Raw genomic sequence first — 11,624 nt, 5'->3', positions numbered from 1 at the left:
TATAATGTCCTCACAGTACATCCCCCACACACAGTATAATGTCCTCACAGTACATTCCCCCACACACAGTATAATGTCCTCACAGTACATTCCCCCACACATAGTATAATGTCCTCACAGTACATTCCCCCCACACACAGTATAATGTCCTCAAAGTACATCCCCCACACACAGTATAATGTCCTCATAGTACATTCCCCCACACACAGTATGATGTCCCCACAGTACATTCCCCCCACACAATATAATGTCCTCATAGTACATTCCCCCACACATAGTATAATGTCCTCACAGTACATTCCCTCCACACACAGTATAATGTCCTCACAGTACATTCCCCCCACACACAGTATAATGTCCTCATAGTACATCCCCCACACATAGTATAATGTCCTCACAGTACATCCCCCACACACACAGTATAATGTCCTCATAGTACATCCCCCACACACACAGTATAATGCCCCCACAGTACATTCCTCCACACACAGTATGATGTCCTCACAGTACATTCCCCCCACACACAGTATAATGTCCTCACTGTACATTCCCCCCACACACAGTATAATGTCCTCACTGTACATTCCCCCCACACACAGTATAATGTCCTCACTGTACATTCCTCACATACAGTATAATGTCCTCACAGTACATTCCCCAGATACAGTATAATGTCCCCACAGTACATTCCCCCCCACACAGTATAATGTCCTCACAGTACATTCCCCCCACACACAGTATAATGTCCTCACAGTACATTCCCCTCACACACAGTATAATGTCCCCACAGTACATTCCCCCCACACACAGTATAATGTCCCCACAATACATTCCCCCCACACACAGTATAATGTCCTCACAGTACATTCCCTCCACACACAGTATGATGTCCTCACAGTACATTCCCCCACACACAGTATAATGTCCCCACAGTACATTCCCCCCACACACAGTATAATGTCCTCACAGTACATTCCCTCCACACACAGTATGATGTCCTCACAGTACATTCCCCCACACACAGTATAATGTCCCCACAGTACATTCCCCCCACACCCAGTATGATATCCTCACAGTAGATTCCCCAGATACAGTATAATGTCCCCACAGTACATTCCCCCCACACACAGTATAATGTCCTCACAGTACATTCCCCAGATACAGTATAATGTCCTCACAGTACATTCCTCCACACACAGTATGATGCCCCCACAGTACATCCCCCCACACACAGTATGATATCCTCACAGTACATTCCCCAGATACAGTATAATGTCCCCACAGTACATTCCCCAACACACACAGAATGTCCTCACAGTACATTCCCCAGATACAGTATAATGTCCTCACAGTACATTCCTCACATACAGTATAATGTCCTCACAGTACATTCCCCAGATACAGTATAATGTCCTCACAGTACATTCCCCCCACACACAGTATAATGTCCCCACAGTACATTCCCCCCACACACAGTATAATGTCCTCACTGTACGTTCCTCACATACGATATAATGTCCTCACATTACATTCCGCAGATACAGTATAATGTCCTCACAGTACATTCCCCAGATACAGTATAATGTCCTCACAGTACATTCCTCACATACAGTATAATGTCCTCACAGTACATTCCCCCACACACAGTATAATGTCCCCACAGTACATTCCCCCCACACACATTATAATGTCCCCACAGTACATTCCCCCCACACACAGTATAATGTCCTCACAGTACATTCCCTCCACACACAGTATGATGTCCTCACAGTACATTCCCCCACACACAGTATAATGTCCCCACAGTACATTCCCCCCACACACAGTATAATGTCCTCACAGTACATTCCCTCCACACACAGTATGATGTCCTCACAGTACATTCCCCAGATACAGTATAATGTCCCCACAGTACATTCCCCCCACACACAGTATAATGCCCTCACAGTACATTCCCCCCACACACAGTATAATGTCCTCACAGTACATTCCCCCCACACACAGTATAATGTCCCCACAGTACATTCCCCCCACACACAGTATAATGTCCTCACTGTACATTCCCCCCACACACAGTATAATGTCCTCACTGTACATTCCCCCACACACAGTATAATGTCCCCACAGTACATTCCCCCCACACACAGTATAATGTCCTCACAGTACATTCCCCCCACACACAGTATAATGTCCTCACAGTACATTCCCCAGATACAGTATAATGTCCCCACAGTACATTCCCCCCCCACACAGTATAATGTCCTCACAGTATATTCCCCCCACACACAGTATAATGTCCCCACAGTACATTCCCCCCACACACAGTATAATGTCCCCACAGTACATTCCCCCCACACACAGTATAATGTCCTCACTGTACATTCCCCCACACACAGTATAATGTCCCCACAGTACATCCCCCCCACACACAGTATAATGTACCCACAGTACATTCCCCCCACACACAGTATAATGTCCTCACAGTACATTCCCCCACACACAGTATGATGTCCCCACAGTACATTCCCCCCACACACAGTATGATGTCCCCACAGTACATTCCCACACACACAGAATGTCCTCACAGTACATTCCCCAGATACAGTATAATGTCCCCACAGTACATTCCCCCACACACAGTATAATGTCCCCAAAGTACAGGGTGGGCCATTTATATGGATACACCTAAATTACATGGGAATGGTTGGTGATATCAACTTCCTGTTTGTGGCACATTAGTATATGGGAGGGGGGAAACTTTTCCAGATGGGTGGTGACCATGGCGGCCATTTTGAAGTCGGCCATTTTGGATCCAACTTTATTTTTTTCAATAGGAAGAGGGTCATGTGACACATCAAACTTATTGAGAATTTCATAAGAAAAACAATGGTGTGCTTGGTTTTAACTAAACTTTACTCTTTCATGAGTTTTTTACAAGTTTGTGACCACTTATAAAATGTGTTCAAAGTGCTGCCCATTGTGTTGGATTGTCAATGCAACCCTCTTCTCCCACTCTTGACACACTGATAGCAACACCGCAGAAGAAATGCCAGCACAGGCTTCCAGTATCCGTTGTTTCAGATACTGCACATCTCGTATCTTGATGGTATGGTGTGGTATATGGGGTACAAAGATAGTGGGGCCATTCTTTCTTCAAGGGAAACCTCAATGCCACTGGATATCTGAAATTGCTACATGATGATGTGTTGCCCTCTTTATGCACTGAAGATGGCACGTTCCCTGAGTTTTTCCAACAAGATGGTCACTACCACATTATGGGTGTCAGGTCCGAGCATTCCTACATGAACAGTTTCCTGGAAAGTGGATTGGTCGTCATGGGCCAGGTGAACGGCCACCAAGGTCTCCCGATTTGACCCCCATAGACTTTTATCTTTGGGGGCATCTGAAGGCAATAGTCTATGCTGTGAAGATACGAGATGTGCAGCATCTGAAACAACGGATACTGGAAGCCTGTGCTAGCATTTCTTCTGCGGTGTTGCTATCAGTGTGTCAAGAGTGGGAGAAGAGGGTTGCATTGACAATCCAACACAATGGCAGCACTTTGAACACATTTTATAAGTGGCCATAAACTTGTAAATAACTCATGAAAGAATAAAGTTGCATTAAAACCAAGCACACCATTGTTTTTCTTATGAAATTCTCAATGAGTTTGATGTGTCACATGATCCTTTTCCCATTGAAAAAAATAAAGTTGGATCCAAAACAGCCAACTTCAAAATAGCCGCCATGGTCACCACCCGTCTGGAAAAGTTTTCCCCCTCCCATATACTAATGTGTCACAAACAGGAAGTTGATATCACCAACCATTCCCATTTAATTTAGGTGTATCCATATAAATGGCCCACCTTGTACATTCCCCCCACACAGTATGATATCCCCACAGTATCCCCATACACCTTATGATGTCCCCACAGTACATTCCCTCACACACAGTATAATGTTCTCACAGTACATTCCCCCACATAGAGTATAATTTCCCCCAAGTACATTCCCCCACACACCTTATGATGCTCCCACAGTATATCCCCCCCACACAGTATGATGTCCTCATGGTACATTCCCCACACACACAGTATGGTGTCCCCATAGTACATTCCCACCACACACAGGAAGGGGGCCCCACAATACATCCCGCCACACAGTATAACACCCCAAAAGTACATTCCCCCCCACACACAGTATGATGCCCCCATAGTACATTCCCTCCACATACAGTATGATGTCCCCACAGTGCATTCCCTCCACATACAGTATGATGTCCCCACAGTGCATTCCCCTACACACCTTATGATGTCCCCAGAGTACATTCACCCACACACCTTATGGTGTCACCAAAGTGCAGTCCCCCCACACACAGTATGATGCCTCCACAGTACATTCCCCCCACACACAGTATGATGTCCCCACAGTACATTCCCTCCACATACAGTATGATGTCCCCACAGTGCATTCCCCTACACACCTTATGATGTCCCCAGAGTACATTCACCCACACACCTTATGGTGTCACCAAAGTGCAGTCCCCCCACACACAGTATGATGCCTCCACAGTACATTCCCCCCACACACAGTATGATGTCCCCACAGTACATCCTCCCACACACACAGTATGATGTCCCCACAGTACATCCTCCCACACACAGTATGATGCCTCCACAGTACATCCCCCCACACACAGTATGATGCCTCCACAGTACACCCCCCCACACAGTATGATGCCTCCACAGTACATCCCCCCCCCACACACAGTATGATGCCTCCACAGTACATCCTCCCACACACAGTATGATGTCTCCACAGTACATGCCCCCACACACAGTATGATGTCTCCACAGTACATCCTCCCACACACAGTATGATGCCTCCACAGTACATCCCCCCCCACACACAGTATGATGCCTCCACAGTACATCCCCCCACACACAGTATGATGCCTCCACAGTACATCCCCCCACACACAGTATGATGCCTCCACAGTACATCCCCCCCCACACACAGTATGATGCCTCCACAGTACATCCTCCCACACACAGTATGATGCCTCCACAGTACATCCCCCCCCACACACAGTATGATGCCTCCACAGTACATCCTCCCACACACAGTATGATGTCCCCACAGTACATCCCCCCACACACAGTATGATGCCTCCACAGTACATCCACCCCCACACACAGTATAATGTCCTCACTGTACATTCCTCACATACGGTATAATGTCCTCACAGTACATCCCCCCACACACAGTATGATGTCCCCACAGTACATCCCCCCACACACAGTATGATGCCTCCACAGTACACCCCCCCCACACACAGTATGATGCCTCCACAGTACATCCCCCCCACACACAGTATGATGTCCCCACAGTACATCCTCCCACACACAGTATAATGTCCCCACAGTACATCCCCCCACACACAGTATGATGTCCCCACAGTACATCCCCCCACACACAGTATGATGCCTCCACAGTACATCCCCCCACACACAGTATGATGCCTCCACAGTACATCCTCCCACACACAGTATGATGTCCCCACAGTACATCCTCCCACACACTGTATGCCTCCACAGTACATCCCCCCACACACAGTATGATGCCTCCACAGTACATCCCCCCACACACAGTATAATGCCTCCACAGTACATCCTCCCACACACAGTATGCCTCCACAGTACATCCCCCCACACACAGTATGATGCCTCCACAGTACATCCCCCCACACACAGTATGATGCCTCCACAGTACATCCTCCCACACACAGTATGATGCCTCCACAGTACATCCCCCCACACACAGTATGCCTCCACAGTACATCCCCCCACACACAGTATGATGCCTCCACAGTACATCCTCCCACACACAGTATGATGCCTCCACAGTACATCCCCCCACACACAGTATGATGCCTCCACAGTACATCCTCCAACACACAGTATGATGCCTCCACAGTACATCCCCCCACACACAGTATGCCTCCACAGTACATCCCCCCACACACAGTATGATGCCTCCACAGTACATCCCCCCACACACAGTATGATGCCTCCACAGTACATCCCCCCACACACAGTATGATGCCTCCACAGTACATCCTCCCACACACAGTATGATGCCTCCACAGTACATCCCCCCACACACAGTATGATGCCTCCACAGTACATCCCCCCACACACAGTATGATGCCTCCACAGTACATCCCCCCACACACAGTATGATGCCTCCACAGTACATCCCCCCACACACAGTATGATGCCTCCACAGTACATCCCCCCACACACTGTATGATGCCTCCACAGTACATCCCCCCACACACAGTATGCCTCCACAGTACATCCCCCCACACACAGTATGATGCCTCCACAGTACATCCTCCCACACACAGTATGCCTCCACAGTACATCCCCCCACACACAGTATGATGCCTCCACAGTACATCCTCCCACACACAGTATGATGCCTCCACAGTACATCCTCCCACACACAGTATGCCTCCACAGTACATCCCCCCACACACAGTATGATGCCTCCACAGTACATCCTCCCACACACAGTATGATGCCTCCACAGTACATCCCCCCACACACAGTATGATGCCTCCACAGTACATCCCCCCACACACAGTATGATGCCTCCACAGTACATCCCCCCACACACAGTATGATGCCTCCACAGTACATCCTCCCACACACTGTATGATGCCTCCACAGTACATCCTCCCACACACAGTAGGATATCCCCACAGTCTCACCAACAAATATTATGATCCCTCAAAGCTTCCTAAAAAGTGATACACACCATAGTTCCACTACACAACGTATGATGCCCCCTCAGTTCTCCTACAGAATTAAAACATAACATGATGGCCACCATATCTCCCCTACAGAGAATGATACCCACCAGAGTCCCCCTACACAACGTATAAAGCACACAAAGTCCCCCTCACACAGGCTGATGCCACCACTCTCTCACACTCAGGATGGTGCCCCCCACAGTATGGTGCCACACATGAACATTGCACTTGCCTTTCATATCACCGTTTACTGTTCCTCTGTTATTAAACCATTCTTTACTTGCCTAAAGGTCCTGCAATGACCTCCAGGTCCTGTTACCTGAAGGTCTGTGTATATATTCAGACACTACCTACCTGGTGAAACAAGGATCTATCAGCTCCCCGCTCCACCATTATATTCCACTCTACCGGTGTTCAGAGGAAACAGATGTAATTGAAGTTGGGACATACCCCCGATGTCCCAGGACATCTGGAAAAGTCCTCAAATTCAGGAATGTCCCACTAGATCCTACACAGTTAGGTGGTATGCCTTCAGCTCCACCATTGGTAGGTGACGAGGAACACATTTCTCCTACTGAGGCCCTTCAAAGAGGATGCAAAATTTGTTAGAAGATTAAAAGGGAGAACTGAGGCATCAAAGATTATATTGGGAGAACCGCTAGCAAGTATGCAATAAGGGATAGAGGAATAACAGTAACTTCCAAACATATCCCACTATCCTAGGCTTGTTGAGGGTCATGATGTTTCACATTTCTTTGGGCCTACCCCTGCTGCTTGGAGTTTTCTTTGAACATTTATAGGGATTTTCTCGCTTAGCTGCCCAAAAAAATTTTTTGGTCACAGCTTAAAAAATGAGCCATTGCTTTCATGATTGCCTAATTACCATCATCCGTATTTTTTGTGTGTCGACTTGGGTCAATTTTCTTGGTAGGATCTTGCACAAGATTGGACCCCTGCAAAATGCTGGGCACAAATGGCAAATATATATATATATATATATATATATATATATATATTCATGGGCTTCCATGACTACAATTCTATTACCATAATCATCACTTTTTGTTAAAAAAAAATAAATAATTTTTTATGCATTGATTGGGGTGAAGAATACCACCGGTAGGACCCTAGACAGGATTGGACCACTGTGCAGGGCTGAGCACAAAAGGCAAACAATTAAAAAGAAAAAAAATATGACTTGTGATTAATATCATCCTCATTTTTTTGCAAAAATTATTATTTTTTGGCACCTTGACTAGTGTGCATTTTCCTGGTAGGCCCCACCTGACCGGGAACTTAAAAGGCTGTTGTAATGTTATTTTTCTCATTAACTCACATGGTTGGGAAGGGTGGTCAAACTAAGAATGGAATCCAGGACACCATGGTGGACACAGAAAGCAACATACAAAGTTGATAGGACAGATGGTGAAACAGGAATGGATGGCAGTCATCCAATCCTGGACCCTCATGCATCATTTTTGTAAAAAGCATGGTCAAACCAGGTGTGGTATGGACCACAGGTCTAGGTAGGCAAGTTCTTAGTAGGCCTCTGTACAGTAAATTTCTGCTATTCTCCTAGACTTACAGGCAGAGACAGAACGGTCTAACTGATCACAAATGACTAAGAGGGATAATTTTTGGACCTTTTTTTAATTTTATAAAAGCAGTAAAAGTCTTAGTGCTCTGTTGTTAAACAAGTTGTTGGCTACTGCCATTTGTTTACCAACAGCCATATATATTTAGGAGGTCACTTGGACATTACTTAAGTTGTGTTTGTATTAAATAACTTGAAAGGGGTTGTGTACAGTCCTAGGAGACCTCAGGGTGTTACACAAGACTTTTCAGGGCAATTGGAGGCTTTGCAGCATCTGCAGTTCACCACGAATCTAATTTTTTGGGGAAAATTTTGGCAAAGCCAGTGTATTTTGTTTCCAAAGAATCGCTCATTGCTAGCATGGGGCCTTTAGAGTCCTGGGTTTAGTTACACGAGTGTATGGAAGACACTTTATCTGTACTTACACATGAAAAGTTTTTCTTGATATAAAGATGTAAAGTCAAAGTAGAAGTGAGAACAATATGTCTCTACCCTGCAAACAGACAGTAAAACAACTGGTTGATAGGCAAAGAAACCGGAGGTGCCGCTGCCTATTGTATGAGCTGAGAAGACCAACATGAAAGCCAAACGTTCTTTGATCAAGGACAGTCCGACTGCATGTCTCCGGGTAGGGAAGAACAGATAACTGGAGATATGGACCTGGATTTGTGAAGGATTCCTGTCTGGTAACTTTGATAATATTGAAATGTCAGTAGATTTGTGTTAATTAGTGGACTCGTTGTTGTTTGTATGAGCCAATCTGTTAAAATTAGAATCCTGCAAAAATTCGATTAAAAATTCACCCATGAAATTCTTTCTAGATCTAATTTATTTGATGCACATTGAATGAGCCCTAATTGCCATAAAAATAAAATAAATACTCATACTCACCTGGCCCCTCACCAATATCTGCAGTCTTCTGCTGGCTTCCTGACAAGGGCATATCGATTGAGGTCACAGACTGTGTGACCATCACGGTCCCATGCTGGAGGGGCGCCAGCTGACGCCAGAGACTATTTCATCTGGATGTGCGTCCGAGGACACACGTTCAGCTGAACTGTATTGCGGCACAGAGAACCGCCTGCCAATCACAGGCCGGCAGCGGACGTCAGCATCCAAGTCACAGGTGGCATTTAGTAGTAAAGTCATGTATCGCCAACAACAGGCACGCTGAAGTCAGCTGAAGAGGATGGCATGAGAGCGGGGAAAAGGTGAGAAGTATTTTTTTTTACATGTGTTTGAGAACAGAAGCAGAATGGGTAGCTGGGACATTATACCAGGAAGGGGCCCAGTGGAAAGGCATTATTACTGGAAGGGGCACAGGACTGGGAACATTATATCAGGAAGGAGCCCAAGATAGGGGACATTATTAAATTATCAGAGGGGAAAACCTTATCTTTTTATAGGATTTAGAACCCTACAAGGGCTAATACATCTGACCAACTTGTTGGTGGTGGCCCAGGTCCACATTTTGCACCAGGCACCATCAGACTCTAGTTACGCCACTGCCTCCTGACATCAAAATATGCTTTGAGACCTACCCAATGCCAGAAGCGTTGGTGGAAAGGAAACCATCACTACAAGCAAGCGGGTGCCAGCGAAGGGTGAAGAGGAGACCGGCACCAGACCGGAGGGGATGCCTTTGGAAGACAGATGTTCTAATGTGGATTGAGGCCTAGCAGTCACTAGAGGTGTTGACAAAGAGTGAAGAGGAGATCGGTGCAGCAGAGGAGCGGGCGCTTTAGGATGCCACAGGACTAACAAGCTTCAGCAAACAATGAAGAGGAGACCGGCACCAGAGTGGACTGGGTGTATCAGAAAACCAATGGAGGACTGATGTCAGAACTTGCATTGAGGCAGAGCCGGTCCAAGAAGCACCAGGGAAGAGGGAAGGAGTGACTGGCACTGGAGCAGAGTGGGTGTATTAGGAAGCAAACAAAGCAACAGGCAGGGGGAGCTGTGAGAGCAGGTAAGGGCTAGGAGAGTATGATAATTTGCTGTTTTTTAACCCCTTCCTGGTCCACATAATGCCAGAAAAAAAAAAAAACCTCAAGATTTGCTAGATTCTGCAAACTTTGGGAAATTGATTTTTATAGAGTAACATTGTATTTGTTTCATTTTTAATTTGTTCTATTGCTTTTAAACCAGCCAGTTGCTTTTGAGTATATTACAGTTTTTTTTTTGTTGCCTTCTTTGCGGATCGTCCCTTAGAATCTACATGGAGATGTTATTGTGCAGTATTTTTTTTTTATTTATTTATTATTTTTTTAAATCATTCCATATTAATATTGTCCAAAAAAAAAAAAAAAACAATTCTTACACCAGAACTTACAGATGACATCTGAGAGCTGGAAGAGATTAAATTTTATTTATTTTTAACCCTTACCTGGCTTAAATCTAATTCACATTTTGCTAACTAAAAACTTTTAGGGCAAGACGAAAATGCATCCAGATGGTTAGGTTTTCATTTTCGTCACCTTAATTGACCCCTCTTCATTATAAAAAGGAGAGAATCAGCTTCCAAGAGGGTCGATCTCCATTCCTCAGTACAGCGTGGCATCTACTTCCGCAAGAAGGTCACGTCGGGACACAGTGGTAAACTAAACATGTGAAGCGCGCAGTGCACATACTCCGCCTCACATAACGCCTTGTCAATAGCAAAGTGTTCCTCTAGAAATAATATCCGCTGCTGCCGCAGCCAAAAATACACCGATGACTGATCCTTAGTGAAAGCCTTCTGTGACGTGCGGTGGGGTGCGGAGATAGACCTCGACTGACTGCAATAGACATATGTGCCACATCCCTACATCTCGCTGACCGCCACATCCCTACATCCCGCTGACCGCCAGATCCCACCCATCAGCCGAATAAAGCCGCGATCATCAGAAAGTTAGCAGCTTTTTTTTTAAAAAAGTTGTCAACTTTATTCCCCATATCATGATCTTTATTAAAAACACACCTAAACCATGAACATTTCACTTTTTTTTTTTTTTTTTTTTTTTAATTACCGTATATACATTCTTGCTATTACATTCAAACAATGCAAAAATATGTCCAGTTTACAAAAATAGCGATTATATAGCGGATTATAATCATCGTCGCACTCATTGGTCGTTGTTGCTGTAGGAATATATCTCCTATACCCCGGAGACCGCTCAGCACAAGCTCTTGGCATATTTTAATATTTACAACCTTTATTATTATTCTTCTTAC

The sequence above is a fragment of the Phyllobates terribilis genome, unplaced genomic scaffold, assembly GCF_046119375.1.
Source record: "Phyllobates terribilis strain yellow unplaced genomic scaffold, ASM4611937v1 Scaffold_3__8_contigs__length_932513732, whole genome shotgun sequence".
NCBI lineage: Eukaryota > Metazoa > Chordata > Amphibia > Anura > Dendrobatidae > Phyllobates > Phyllobates terribilis.
Note: the sequence above shows the minus strand (reverse complement) of the source record.